The sequence below is a fragment of the Prionailurus bengalensis genome, chromosome X (assembly GCF_016509475.1).
Source record: "Prionailurus bengalensis isolate Pbe53 chromosome X, Fcat_Pben_1.1_paternal_pri, whole genome shotgun sequence".
Classification (NCBI taxonomy): Eukaryota; Metazoa; Chordata; class Mammalia; order Carnivora; family Felidae; genus Prionailurus; species Prionailurus bengalensis.
The window spans coordinates 94,565,197-94,580,927 of NC_057361.1; the positions used below are offsets into that span (position 1 = coordinate 94,565,197).

A 15,731-nucleotide genomic window follows, 5' to 3' on the forward strand; every position below is an offset into this window, starting at 1 on the left:
AAAATAAAAACACTTCACAACTGTACATGAAACATTCTCCAGGATAGATCATGTTAGGCCATAAAACAAGCCTCAAATTTTTAAAATTAAAAAAGTTAGAAATGGTACAAAATATGTTCTGCAATCACAGTGGAGTGAAATTAGAAATCAGTAACAAAGAAAATTTGGAAATTAACAAAATCTGTGTAAATTAAGCAACACACTACTAAATAACCACCAGCTCGCTGAAAAAAATGACATTAAAATCCTTCAGATCGTTCTGATCTCTATCACTTACAAACCGTGGAAGAACTTAACTATGCTTACATGCCCTAAAAATGTAGACATGACTTCCAAGGTATATGACTGGTAATGTGTTTCTTCTCCAGCATTTATAAAATTTGTTGTTTATTTGCAAAAATTTTTCAGTGTTTATGTATTTTTGAGACAGGGAGAGACAGAGCATTAGCAGGGGAGGGGCAGAGAGAGAGGGAGACACAGAATCCGAAGCAGGCTCCGAGCTCCGAGCTGTCAGCACAGAGCCCGACGCGGGGCTCGAACCTACGGACCGTGAGATCATGAACTGAGCCGAAGTGGGAGGCTCAACCGACGGAGCCACCCAGGCGCCCCTGTGGTTTATTTGTCCACATTTTTGCTTAGATCATCTCATTTTCCCTCATCACGTCAACTTTATTCCTTCATATTTGGTACACGATAAATAAGCAGAGATAGTTATAATAATATTTAAGAATATTAAATTCAGGGGTTATTTTACATCTATCATCTTAGAAGTGTTAAAGCTGCCTTCCCCTTAACACAATGACATTGTCATTAGTGTTATCAAGGGCAGTCTAGGCCCAAATTGTAGCTAATGTTTACAGCAAGAGCCTCAGGACACAGTGTGAATGTTCAGGTCACAAAATATTTGCTGCTGCTCCTGCCAGCATTATATCATTCTTTACCAAGTTCTAATAAAAATGTTTGTAAGCCACCCAATGCCTCACTCCTTTTGTCTGAGACGATGATGGAATACTTCAAATATATGTAAGTGGCATTTAATTCTAAGTTTTAATTCTGACTCTCCAATAGCAGGTACACATTTTACAGGCCCTTGTAAAAGTTATTTTAATTGGCTCCGTGCATCTAGGGAGCTGACAGTGAGTGCGTGGCTGCTTTCTCTTAAATCGGTGACTTTTTGACACACACACAAACATTTGTCGAACTGTAACAACCCAAAATGCAAATCCATTCTCTGATTAGGAGTAAATATGCCATGCGTGGTGTCACATGAAAACTAATTGGGGAGGTGAGAAGTCACTGTGGATTCTTAACTTCTTTTGATTTTACTCCCGTAACATTTTGTCTACATTCGCTGTGTTCCAAAAGCATGTTTCTTCGTCAGAGACATCAAGCCCTGAGGGAAAAAATAATCTAGCCGTCAGTTAGGGCATGGAAAGTCATTAAATTCTCACAGAAGCCATCACAAAGGTGTCAGTAAATCTCAAATATGTATCTGGGAATCTTTGACAGAGGGAGAGACAGGCGGGGACTGAATTAAGTTTGCAGATGCGGGGAAAGAACCCAATTTAAGTTCCAAGCTAGGAAGGTGGAGGAAGGACAAAGACAACTGGGGAGAACTGAATTAGCCTTAGAGTAGATCGGGACCTCGGTCCTGTACGGAGGATCCCGTGACAAAGGGAGTCGGGTTCCGCTTCCCCAGACTGCTCCCACGATGAGGCCTCTCGTCCTTCCCAGAGAATGTGGATTATGCTTCCTAAAAACTTGAGACGTTTTTGAAACCTAAGATGACCGAGTACATAACGGAGGAGTCCAACGGCATTTTAAGCGTCTGGCAATTGCAAGAAAACGAGGAAAACCAGTGGGAGCAAATCGCAAGGTTCTGCGCCAAACTTACCCAAGAAACCGCATTAAGGACCAGAAGCATAAACACCACCGAGGGAGGGAAAGAGATGAAGGGAAGTCAATGTACTCTCTTAAAGATCGGAATGAAGAAAAAGTGGCAAAGCGCAGTCTATTTGTGAAGTCAGAGAATCTGATAAAGAGAAGTTGGGCGTTCTACGGTGTCACCTAATAGGATTTCTTTCTCCTACTAAGACAAAGAAAACACTAGGGACCCGTGCTCGGGTGGGCATGCCCTCTGACCTGTTTGCGAAGAGCAGTGAGTTATTTCTACTTATCTCATTAAAATCTTTTGCTCAGTCGCCCTTGTTATCTCCATTTAAGGGAGCTGGCCAGTTTCAATTCAACCTGGAGTCCAATGCAACTACAGCTCTTACCCTCACACCACTTGATTGGCAAGTTTTATAGTGCTAATGACTTGTATTTTTATGCATACAGCTTGTCTCCCTAACTATGCCGCTGAAGGACAGAGACCGCGCATTTTATCCAGAATCTTCAAGAGCTAGTTGTAAGGCCTGAATCGACATTTGGTGACGGTGAAGAGGTATAATGAGAGAGACCGTGGAGAAATGAGAACCACAGTGAGATGACATTGCATCAGTCCTATGATCTAAACAGTGAACTGAACAGCCACAGGTAAGATTACGATTGGCCATGTGAAAGCCCAAGCCACTATCTCAGGAAATTTAGGTTGTCTAGACCAGCACTACGGTTAGTAAATATCTGCACACCCTGTTTTCCCTCGAAGCCCATTGTATGGTACTGAAGTACCCAAATAATTGCCTTAAATCTGGATTTCATTTCTCGTTGCACCCTATGCACAAGAAAAAATCATCCTAGGTGTATATGATAAAGATGAAGCATTAGGGCCAAACGTAAGCCTCAATAACAACAGAATTAAGAGCAAATCCAAGATAAGTTTTAGGGCAGTGATTTGAGTCTCAGCTTGCTCAACAGTACCTCTCAAACGAGTATCTGATTCAGAGTTACACTTCCTGATTTGATGGCTACAAAAGGAAAATAAAATAAAAATAAACTGTCCCCGGAACACTTTTACTCGAACCTATAACAGCAGAATTTTTTTTTTTTTTACCAGCTAATGCAAATGATGTCAAGGGGCAATCCCAGCTAATTAAATGTGCGTTTGTGTCACTGAATCTCTGAATAATAAGAACAGGGCAAATCGCCCACCAATCAACTTTGTTTGGACTGAAGAGCCATCAAAGTTGAATTCCTGTTTTGAGACTGTGCATCTCCTCGTAGCTAAGTAGCAAATGTACATCATGTCATTATTTTTCGGCCCTTCTTGCTAAATAAAATTCTTCAGTTAGAAAAAAAAATATGAGTCATAAATATGGAGCGATTACCCTTAGATCACGGTTTTCTCTTGTATAATTCCCATGGAAACCAGATGTCACTTACTCAGTCTAATGCTTCATCAGTACCTTGAAATTCCTAACTTTATGCATATTCTTTCCATAGACCATTTAAGCTGAAATGCATGAATGATGTACTTGAACATCATTCATCACATAATATCCAATATTCATGCTTATATTTTTATAAGGGAGGTACCTTCTGCTAAGCAGAAGCTATATATTGCTTGGGCAGAGTTCATGTGACTGAATCAATTTGCTTTCAGATATTCAATAAAGCAAAGAGAGCATCTGGAGTGAGTTTTGACATATTTAAAGAAAACTGTCACAGTAATTCATACTACTCATAAATCTATGGCATCTTCTATAGACAGCTTAAGTTGTTTTTATTTTTGATTAAGTTCTGATGTTCAAAGCTTTCTTCTTTACACTTGCATCCAATTCAAGAACCAACGCATTTAAAATGATATATGCTCACATAAACCCTGGTGGTTCACAAACGAAAGAAGTGACTAAGATATCTGAAATCAATGGCAGCAAGAAAGTCCATTTATCCTGTATCACATACTCAATTTCCAACCTTAGATAATAGAAACACGAACAAAAATCCTCCTTGCTCTAACTTCGGTGGAATATAGACCCAGTATATTGTCTATTCAACTACAATGGCAAACCTCTTATACGACCAGGGGAAAAGAAGTATTTTTTTTCTGAATATTCAACCCTGAGATATTTTGACTCAAATTTTGCAATAAAGTTTGTCTTTTCAACTCCACAGCATTTTTTATAGTTTGGAAAAAATTGCTCTCAAATGCCTTCTGCACATATTTTCTCCTTCATATAGAGAATTTTAGTCACTTTGATAAGGAAAGGCTTCTATTCCCACATTTTTCATGCTCCCTCGCAACGTTCAGTGGGTGAAATCAAGAAAGGGTGACTCTCTCTTTTCCAGGTCAGTTTCTATGTACATCCATATAAGAAACACTGGTTAAAAGAAATATTACACTAAGGTGCTATTTTGTTGCCTTGTTTCTCTTCTTACTCATTTATGCATTCAGTATTACAAAGCTATGTGTTATTGATACTATTCAATAAATATTTATTGAGGACCGACTGGGCACAAGGATCTACAGGTGATGTAAGGAAGAGTAAGATACAGTTCCTGCCCATGTGATACTTCCAAGCCTGCAAAGAAATAAGACCAATAGGCAAATGACTACCCAAAAACTATTGATTAAAGCAAGTGTCAATCGAAAGGTAGGGACAAAGTTCGAAAAGGAATCGAGGGAGCAAGCGCGATGCTTGGGGTGGTTCTCAAAAGATATAGACATTTTAATGAATAACGACAGTGAAGGCAGATGGAACAGCATGCGCCAAACATAAAGACAGGAAACTGAAAAGTGGGTGTGAAAAACAGAAGTAAAAACTAGAGATAGAGATTCGGGAATGGTATTCTGACTGATAAATTACAAGGCGGGAGTCCTGGGAATGTCAGCTCATTGGCACACATACTCTCTCTCCATAAATTCATGACTCATTCAGAAGCAGTGCTGTATGGCAAATCAAGATGGTGACTAGGGTATGCAGTAAGTTCACGGACAGTGGAGCTGGCAGAAATATGGCAAACAAAGAAGGAAAATCCATATCCCCGATAAGTTTCTGTTCCCATGAAGACAACTCTGTCCATAGCCCCTCACAACCATGATGGCAGGTAATTGACAGATCCTCTGATACATGGAGGGGACTCAGAATTGGTCACTGCTATTGATCGACTGTGGACACAACAGCGATACTAGGCAGAAATGTCTTGGAGAGGGAACGTCTACAAAATTGAGCACATGCACGCATAATCCCCATCCCTGCCACCAAGACCATTTTTTCCTTCATGAGTTATTTTCAATAACCTCTGGAGTAGCTGAGGATAGAAGTTGACAGACATCCACTGCATAGGTCATCTTGTCAACCTGATTATCGAAAGCCCACCTTTGCAGTAAGTGCATTTAGGGAGAATTTACACACACAAGACACAAATATCTACAACTGGAGACCATCTTAAGAGGTCCATCCAAATTCCTCTTTCCCAAACTTCTTGTCATCAACCCTTTAATCTTGCTCCCATCAAGCCCCTAACCATCTGTTCGTTCTAATAGCTATTGTCCATGAATTAGTGTACATCCATTCTTTAGACCATGTTATTCTTCAGGCCAACTGGGCCTCCAGAGAAACACTGGAGCTCGGAGCTGTGTCCACATGGAAGATTGTCCTCTCTTATTACTCATTAGGGATACTCCCAAGGAGGCTTGTAATGTGACCGTAATCCACCTCTACCTTGTGATAGCATGCTGTCTGACAGCAGAACCTTCTATAAATCAAACATGAGTTTTCTTCTCCTGAGCCAAATGATCATGGTGATCTCCTCATGAGGCCATAGGAATCAGCAGCCAGGAGGAGTAAGTGCCACTCGAATGTAAGCAGCAGGCTTGGGCAAACTATTTGTGACCAACTTGACAGTGGCCCTACATACTCAACTTCATGGTTTGATCAACCAATATCTTTTTTAATGATAGAAAGTTCCATTTGCATAGCTAAATAATAACATAGATCTGTTCCATAATTAAGCCTTCCATCTCTACCAAAGTATGGTTGTCATAATGGAAGTTCTGGGAATGCCTTACTAGAAGTTCCTTTTAAGTGATTTAAGCAAACCAATAGTATCTATTACAGCACTGCTAAAGCCCTCCCATTATTTGAATGGCTTTTCCTGTAAAATTCTTATAAATTAACATTTTTAGTAGAATATTCCCTATGTTAACAGCAAAGAACTCCAACGTGAAATTGCTATATATCCCCAAGAACACATTGGGTTTTACCTAATGCACGAGCCTACATAATTGCTTTCATAGATAAAGCAAAGTTGATGACGGATGTGGACTGAAATGGAAACACCAGCATTATCTCAGCCTCTCAGAGAGTACCCTATCCTGAATAGCAGTCTCCTAGAATCAACTTAATTCACTACAATTGTTGTCACTAGTTTCCTAAGACATTTTTTCACGAAACTTTATCCATCATGAAACGCCGAGGAAGACCACCTGATGTGATAAGAAAGGAAGATGTATATAGGACAAACCATTCCATGAAAATGGCTGGAGTCTTGAGGATTATGTCATTCAGAAAGCACAGTTGGTTTCTCTTATATATAAAAGATATATGTGTGTGTGTGTGTACATATATGTATATGTGTGTGTATATATATATATATATATATATATCCTTTTGCATAGTTTACATTCACATGTAGCTCTGCAATTTTATAAATGAAAGATTCAGATTTTGAAAGCCAGGATTTGTCCTAGTGTTTCCCCAATCTTGCTTTAATGTATGGAAGCATAAGAGGAGTAAGCAAAAATTTACAGTTTATGTACTTAATTTTGAGAGACAGAGAGAGCGTGCGTGCACGCGAGCGAGTGGAGGAGGGCAGAGAGAGAGGGAGAGAATCCCAAGCCGGCTCAGCATTGTCAGTGTGGAGCCCAACACGGGGCCCTATCTAACAAACCATGAGATCATGATCCGAGTCGGAGGCTTAACTGACTGAGCCACCCAGGCGTCCCAGCAAAAATTTAGAATTGGAGCACCACTACGAAAAATTGTCCTCACCCCAAGTCTCTCAAAAAAGTTCTCCTACGAACTTTGTGTGTTTATGTGTGAAATGAATTACCGATGTGGCAAGGGAAAAACGTTCAGCAGCAGTCAGTCTGGTACCCAGACTGGAAAACATGGCTATTTGGGCAGCACTTACTTTTTTTTTCCTTAATTTAGTCCAACTTCCTTGCAAAGCATGCCACATTGTGAAAACCCAGTGGGCATAAATCTGCGGTGAGGGCCAGAGAAATCCCACTGGCTGGGTGGGTCTTTGCTTGCAGAGAGAAAATTGACAGAGAAAAAAAAAATCTCCTTTACCGAGCGACTTTGCTTCAGGGAGACTAGGTGATGCCGAACAACAACAACAACAACAACAAAAAATTGTATATTCATTGGCTGTGTCGGTACAAATGAAAGTGTCAAACTTATCTGTTGGCGGTGTAAATTTACTCTACAGGCAAATGAACTGCAATAATATCAACAGGCCTCACATAAACTGAAGAAAATTGCCTCCGTAGAGTCATATATGCCAAGCCTGATTCAGAACATGGCACATCGCCTTGGAATTGTTTTTGTCTAGGTTGTCCTTCACTCATGAAGATCAGCGGCACTTCACTCATAAAGGTGAGCTGTTGCAGCTACCTTTGGCACACAGACAATGATGTAACAGGAAGCATGATTTATGGATCAAGTCAAGTAGCTTAATTATAGTGGGAGGCTAAGAAAATAGGGTGCTCTGAATTAATTTCTGATTGAGAGACAATTGAATACAGTATGTTTTATGTAGGTCTTATAGCTCTCCAAGTTTCTGAACTATGCTAGTTCACTTTCCCACCCTGCGGGCACACGGTGAACGGTCGTGCGGGACTTTCTGATTCCTGTCAGTGAGTCAACAATTTTGCCAATCACCCTTTTTATCCCAAGACTCTCTTCTACGAACATAATACATATTAATTCACTTAAGACTTTACATAAGGTAGGCCTTCCCGTAAAACCATATTTTACAGATGAGGACACTCTGGTAAGGGGCGTTAGAACCAACGTACTTTAAATGTAGAGTCCGCATTCTTAACCATTATGTCATGCTGCCCCAAAAGCACAGTATCCAATCACTTAGATGCTAAATATTGCACGTCTTTGTTTATTTCTTCCTTGGTTTTCAGAACCAGTTGCCATGTCATCATCAGTCCCATACCATCCTTTAAATTGTCATTGCCTCTGACCAACCAATTCTTGGACATTTTCATGTGTTTCGAGAATGAACACAGAGTATTCTGATTCACTGACCCATCTGTCTTCACTCTTCACTGTAGTTGATTATATACAATGTTACAAGATTAATCGTTTTGGAACACAACCTGATTTATGTGTCTACACACCTATTTCTTGCTCTAATATAAGAATCCTTTGGTCTAGCCAAGCCTATCCTAATTCCATCCTTGCATTTTGGTCAGGCAGCCCATTTGTACCATTACATTCAATTGGAATGCCTTCCTCTTCTCTATCTACCTAATGGAAACCAATACCCATATTTCAGGTCACATTTTAAGGCTTCCCCAATCTCCATAAAGAATATCAGCCTACAGCACCTATCTCATTACCTACACCAAACATTTGGCTGGGATGCCGGGGTGGCTCAGTAGGTAAAGCATCCAACTCTTGATTTCAGCTCAAGCCATGATCTCACAGTTCATGGGTTTGAGCCCCTCGGCAGGCTCTGAGCCGACAATGTGGAGCCTGCTTGAGATTCCCTCTCTCCCTCTCTCGGCCCTGCCCTCACTCATGCACAAAGCACATACACACTGTCTCTCTCCCAAAATAAATTTTAAAAACTTAAAAAAAAAAAAAAAACAACATTTGGCAACCATTCAGCTTAAGATCTAGCTCTCTACTTTCACGTTGTAGGTAAAAGCTGAACTTCGAATTGATGGTAGAGTTCTGCAGTAGTAGGTTTAGACAACGTTTAATTGAATATTAATTGGCCCCAAAACACTTAGCAAAAAATTTTCTTTTACCTAAATTCATTTTTCTGGAAGAGAACAGAAAATTCAGGTTAACTTACAATTAAGTTATTTGAGTCTTGTTAAAAGAAAGATTACTATTCTGCCCAGCCAGAGTCCACTTCTCTACTGTATAAAAATTATTTAGTTCTAGGAATTTTTCGTGTTTCACAGTATCCTTTAAAAGTTTAATTGGGGGGGGGGGGGGGCGCCTGGGTGGCTCAGTTGGTTAAGTGGCTGACTTCAGCCCAGGTCATGATCTCATGGTCTGTGGGTTCCAGCCCCACGTCGGGCTCTGTGCTGACAGCTCAGAGCCTGGAGTCTGCTTTGGATTCTGTGTCTCCGTCTCTCTCTGCCCCTCCCCCGCTCATGCTCTGTCTCTCTCAAAAATAAATAAACATTAAAAAAATTAAACACATTTAAAAAAAAAGTTTAATTGGTCTTTTTAAACACTTTTAAATTATTAGCAGTAAATTCTCTATGTGCTATGAAAAAGCCCTAAAAAGAGTAGAATCTGGAAGTATGAACACTTTCAAATTAGAGAATGACCATAGTCATGGATATTTCAATGAGTGTGTTTTGGAGAGAAATGGGGAATCACAAGATGAAAGACGGGGTCATTAAAATATATATATAAATACATATATATATAAATATATATAAATACATATATGTATATATTAATACATATATACATATGCATATGTATATATGTATATGTATATATAAATACATATATATATATAATCAACATTCATTTCCAACCTGTGCATATACAAGGATTGTTTATTTGGCTTGCATATGTAGTCAGAATTTATCAATCTTCATCCAATTATAAGCAAAGTATCCACAAATTTATAAGACTGGTTTGTAATCAACAATACAGAAATCAGGGCAGTATTTACGGTCTTAACAGAATTTACCAGAAAATGTTCTGATCCCAGGAATAAGCTAAGTAACCCTGATAAACATATGGGAGAAAGATCAGTATAGTGAAACCCCATTTTCCGTGAAAAGTTGAAATGTAATTGCCAAAGATCTCTTTTAGGAGAAGCTTTAACTTACAGGAAACATACGTGGTTAAGAAACTTGAATTGTTTTATGTAAGAGGTTAGCATGGAAAAATTGACAGAAAAATGAAATGTCACAAAAAGCAGTACCATTATCTACTGCAGTCTTCGTACTTGGTGACAAAAGAGATAATGATTAAAGTTACATTCTCAAAATCATCTGTCACTCCCACAGGTTAACAATTTTCCCATGCAGTAGAAAATGCCTGCTTGATAAACAGATTTGTCATGTGTCAATTAAGGAAAACTAAAGATAAAAGCCCTCCAATAATATGCTGGAAAAAATAACATGTTTTGATATTTTAGCATTACTAAAGTTCACATTTCATTTTGGAACTGCCAGGAAAATAATAAAAAGTGCTATGTGAAAAACATGGTCTTTAAATTCAATTTCCCACTGACGTGTTAATGAACTTGAAAAATATCAAAGTATAATAGAAAAAGCACAAGGCAAGTTACAAATAGGGCAAGACGTTTTTAATAGTATACTTCAATAAAAGTAGACATTACTCTTAATATTTTCATTACTGAAATTTTTACAAAGACATTTTCAATTAACAGCCAATCTGGGTTTTTTTTCTGTCCATTAGATTCTTAGAATTTAGAAAAATTTACCCAGAGACTCAGTAGCGATAACAGTAATCAATACGAACAGGCTTTTCCTGTTTGAATAGAAGTCTCATGTGGGTGTTCCTTGCTTTGTGTAATAAACGTGCAACTAAAAGCGTAGCAGCGTTTTTTTTTTTTTTTTTCATTATTTCTCACTTTAAAAAAGCTTTATTGCTTTCCAGGGGTACCTGAATGGCTAAGACAGTACAGCATGCAACTCTTGACCTCTGGGTTGTGAGTTCCAGCCCCATGTCGAGTGTAGAGATCATTTAAAAATGAAATCTTTTAGGGGCACCTGGGTGGCTCAGTTGGTTGAGCTTCTGGCTTTTGGTTTCGGCTCAGATCATGATCTCACGGTTCATGGGATCAAGCCCCGAGTTGGGCTCCATGCTGACAGCATGGAGCTTGCTTGGGATGCTCTCTCTCTCCTTCTCTCTCTGCCCCTCCCTTCCTTGCTTGTGCTAGCTCTCTCTTCTCTCAAAATAAATGTTAAAAATTTCTTTCAAAGAAATAAAATCTTTTTAAAAATAAGTAACTGGAATTGGAATAAAAACTTGAAAGAAAAAGAAATCAATCAAAATAAAAAAGCAAGAGAAAGTATGTAAATCGTAAGTTGTTTAGTAAGGCAAATAATCACATTGAGATAGTTTTTTTCTTCCTAGTCAGTTCAGATTTTCATACAGAACATTATCCCTTCACAAACAGGAGGTGCTCCATGGATGGAAACTTGCCAGTAACTTTAGCACGAAAACTGAAATCACGTAGGAAATACGGAAATTCATAGAATATTTTCTGGGAAGGATGCAAACCCAAGGCATTATACTTTTTAAATTACTTCTTAAATCAGCAACATGTTTCTACTTAAGAATTGCACTACCTCAGGGGCGCCTGGGTGGTGCAGTCGGTTAAGCGTCCGACTTCAGCCAGGTCACGATCTCGCGGTCTGTGAGTTCGAGCCCTGCGTCAGGCTCTGGGCTGATGGCTTGGAGTCTGGAGCCTGTTTCAGATTCTGTGTCTCCCTCTCTCTCTGCCCCTCCCCTGCTCATGCTCTGTCTCTCTCTGTCCCAAAAATAAATAAACGTTGAAAAAAAAAAATAAAAAAATAAAAAAATAAAAGAATTGCACTACCTCAACCCATGGCTCCCAGAGGGAAGGAGGGTGGGGGTGATGGATGAAGTAGGTGAAGGGGATTAAAAGACACAAACTTTCAGTTATAAAATAAATAAGTCATGGGGATGGGGCGCCTGGGTGGCACAGTCGGTTAAGCGTCCGACTTCAGCCAGGTCACGATCTCGCGGTCCGGGAGTTCGAGCCCCGCGTCGGGCTCTGGGCTGATGGCTCAGAGCCTGGAGCCTGTTTCCGATTCTGTGTCTCCCTCTCTCTCTGCCCCTCCCCCGTTCATGCTCTGTCTCTCTCTGTCCCAAAAATAAATTAACGTTGAAAAAAAATTAAAAAAAAAAAAAAGAAAATCAATTTCATTTCTCTGTTGGTTATAAAAAATAAATAAAAAAAAAAAATAAGTCATGGGGATAAAAAGTATAGCATAGGACCTCTGCCGCCACCACAACCACCTCTGACCACACAGTGACTGTGCTGCCCTACTCCATCGTCTGTTTCCCTGTTCAAGGCCATGGGCACGCTACTGGCTGACCAGGGGCCGACCTGGGAGGAGGAGGTGGTGACCAAGGAGGCCTCCTGTCTGTATGGGCAATTTCCCAAGTTCCAACATGGAGACCTTACCCTGTACCAGTCCAATGCGACACCCGGGCCACTCCCCTGGGCTGTATGGGACGGAGCAGCAGGGGACGATGACCCTGGTGGACATAGAGCGTGACGGCATGGAGGGTCTCCGCTGCAAATATGCCATCCTCATCTACACCAACTATGAGGCGGGCAAGGAGTATGTGAAGGCACTCCTGGGGCACATGAAGCCTTTTGAGACCCTGCCGTCCCAGAACCTGAATGGGGGGGGGGGGGGGGTAGAGGGGCGGGGCAGACCTTCTTCCTGGGCAACAGGATCTCCTTTAAGAACTGCAACCTGCCGGACTTGTAGCTGATTCGCCAGGTGCTGGCCCTCCGCTGCCCGGACTCCTTTCCCCTGCTCTCCTCCTACCTGGTCCGCCTCAGCAACTGGCCCAAGCTCAAGGCCTCCCTGGCCTCCTCCAAACACATGAACCTCCCCATCGGTGGCAATGGGAAACAGGGAGGGCTTGTGGCACCCCCAGCAGGAGGCAGGGGCTGCCTGCCTTCCCTGTCCCAGGACCAAAAAAATAAATAACTAAATAATGAGAAGGGGGAAAAAAAAAAAAGTATAGCATAGGAAATACAGTTAATGATATTGTAATAATGTATTGGTAACTTAACCAATACATTGGGAAAATGTTGGGAAATGTTGGGAAAATGTATTGGTAATTGTAATGGTAACTACACTCACGGTGAGCATTTCTTCATGTATGTAATTCTCCAACCACTCTGTTGTGCACCTGCAACGAATATAACGTTGAATGCCATGTATATTTCAATAAAAATATATCTCCAACAAAAAGAATTAAAGTGCCTCATGACAATTTTTTCTCAACCTAGGAAGCTACTTTACACTCTATTTTTAATTAGAAAGCAAAATTCTCTTCTCCTAGTAATACTCCTTTATATGGCAGCTATTTGCTTACTGTTATTGGACATTTAAATTCTTTTTCGCTTAAGCCTCTTATTTACTCCTTTACAGATTGTTGAGACCATAATGGGAAAGTTTTTACAAGGTGCTAGCTCAGCAGGAATACCTCAAAAACTGTTCTAAAACATCTCGAACACTGGTAGAGTGGGGAGGGAAGGTTTATCAAAAGAGGGTATGGAGTGTTAAAGCGAGCTTATGAAGCAGATTAAAACAGTCAGAACCTGCAACAGTGGAAATTAATTAGTTTCAGATTTAAGGAAAAATTCTGTAAGACAGTGTGGAAGCACTTCAAATAGGAACTAAGGGAGTTAAAGCGACCACCATTTCCATACATAAATCGAGTTGCATTCAGATATTTATTTTGAAATATTCACACAATTACCAGCTATATTCATCCAAGATTCGGCTTCGGTTACGCAGCTACAGTACCCAGATCGTGAGTTGCAAAGTCCCACCGCAAGGTAGATCTCGCCTGCAGTTATCAAATGCAATTCTCTGCACCACATTTTAAAAACAAGTGTTTCCAGAAGCAGGCAACCAACACTGTGAGGAAGCCTAAAATTCCACGATATGTAGTGTGAGGAAAAGAAACACGGGGGACGCTTGAGGTCCGCTTTCAAATAACTTGACTACCATATAAGGGAACGAACACACTTACGAAGCTCCATGGGGTAAATCTGAGAGAAATGACAACTCAGTGCGAGGAAACATCTTACGAAAGTCAAAAGGAACGGGCTGCCTCCAGAGGTGCGTTACTACCGTGAGATTAATTACTCGGTTGTTGTTTCAAGTAAGGAAAATACATAGGGTTAGCTATAAGATCGCACACAAAAAAAGTCCAAATGATCTTATATGGTTTACCAACCTATCGAAATTTCAAAATCCCTTCCTATTATCAGAGTAACAAATGCATTTTATGAAAATGAGCGTAAGTAATTTGCAAAGTGACTTCATGAATTATTTTTTCCCAAATTTTATTATAATTCTTATTTTTGGTAAAATCTGACTTTTTACAGATTACTCTCTTTTTAGGCCACAGGCCATTGGGGCGTGAATTAACTATATAATTTAGTTATATTAGCTTTATATCAAGAGAGTTATTAATGATTAAGATTATACAGTGGGGAAAAGAAAGTCTCTTCAATAAGTGGTGTTGGGAAAACTGGGCAGCCACATGCAAAAGAATGAAACTCGACCCCTGTCTTATACCATTCACAAAAAATCAATTAAAAATGTATTAAAGACTTAAAAGGCGTCGGGGGGGGGGGGGGCGGTCCTGGCTGGCTCAGTCGGTGGAACATGAGACTCTTGGTCTTGAGGGTTGTAAGTTTGAGCCCCATGTTGGGTGTAGAGATTATTTAAAAATAAAATCTTAAGAGGTGCCTGGGTGGCTCAGTCAGTTCAGCGTCCGACTTCGGCTCAGGTCACGATCTCGCACTCCATGAGTTCGAGGCCCACATCAGGCTCTGTGCTGACACCTCAGAGCCTGGAGCCTGCTTAGGATTCTTGGCCTCCCTCTCTCTCTGCCTCTCCCCCATGCTCTATCTCTCTCTCACACACAAAAATAAATAAACATTAAAAAAAATTTTTTAAAGATGAATAGGTCTGAGAATATAATGTATAAAATTGTGACTATAATTGATAACACTGTATTGAAATTTGCCAAGAAAGGAGAACTTATGTTTTTCACCACAAAAAAAGGTAAATATGAGAGGTTACGGATGGGTTAACTAACTCAATGGTGGGGAACCTCTCACTAGGCATACATATATCAATCATCGTGTTGTACACTTTATATTACAACTGTATTTGTCAGTCTTATCTCAATAAAGCTGAAAAACATAATATAATACAATATGATCCAAAACTGAGTTCTAAAGAAAAGTATGTACTCATCTATAGAGTATTCAAGAATTTTAATTCTCCATTTGTCTTCAAACATTCTAAAATGTTTTCAACTTAGAATTTTTGACAAATTCTTCCAGAAAAGTTCATTGCTTAGCTTGCTGGAGATAGACTAGTTTTAGTGAGTCATGTCTAAAAACAGAGCCAAGCACTGCATGGGAGAAACTAACTTGATTTAGAGCTTTACCTCTAAAAGTTTTGCTACCATTGGGCCAATTTTTTCTTCAAGTTGACCATTTGCCCAAGGGTAACGATGAACATACAACTTAAAGAAAGCTGTGAAACTACAGGACCCCGGGGGAGGTGTTGTTTTAGCTCCCTCCAACTCTTGGGCAAATTCTACTTGGCGGATAATATTAATAAGTTTATTAAACCTCAACGATGTGCTAGATCTATTGAGTTACTGGGATGCAAACATGACCTACATATTGACTGTCACTATGCCCCCTGCAGTTCAGTCTAGGGAGAGAGACAGACAAGTGGTAATGGCAATAGAATGCAGTGTGCACCATAATAGAGGCAGGTTGGTTACTCTAGAGATTGTATTTGAACGTGG

At 40.0% G+C, this 15,731-nt stretch overlaps 1 pseudogene; it reads left to right on the forward strand.

Moving 5' to 3' along the window:
• Window positions 1–1,784: 1,784 nt before the first annotated feature.
• The window catches only part of LOC122477127, a 28,929-nt pseudogene continuing 14,982 nt past the window's right edge, over window positions 1,785–15,731 (forward strand).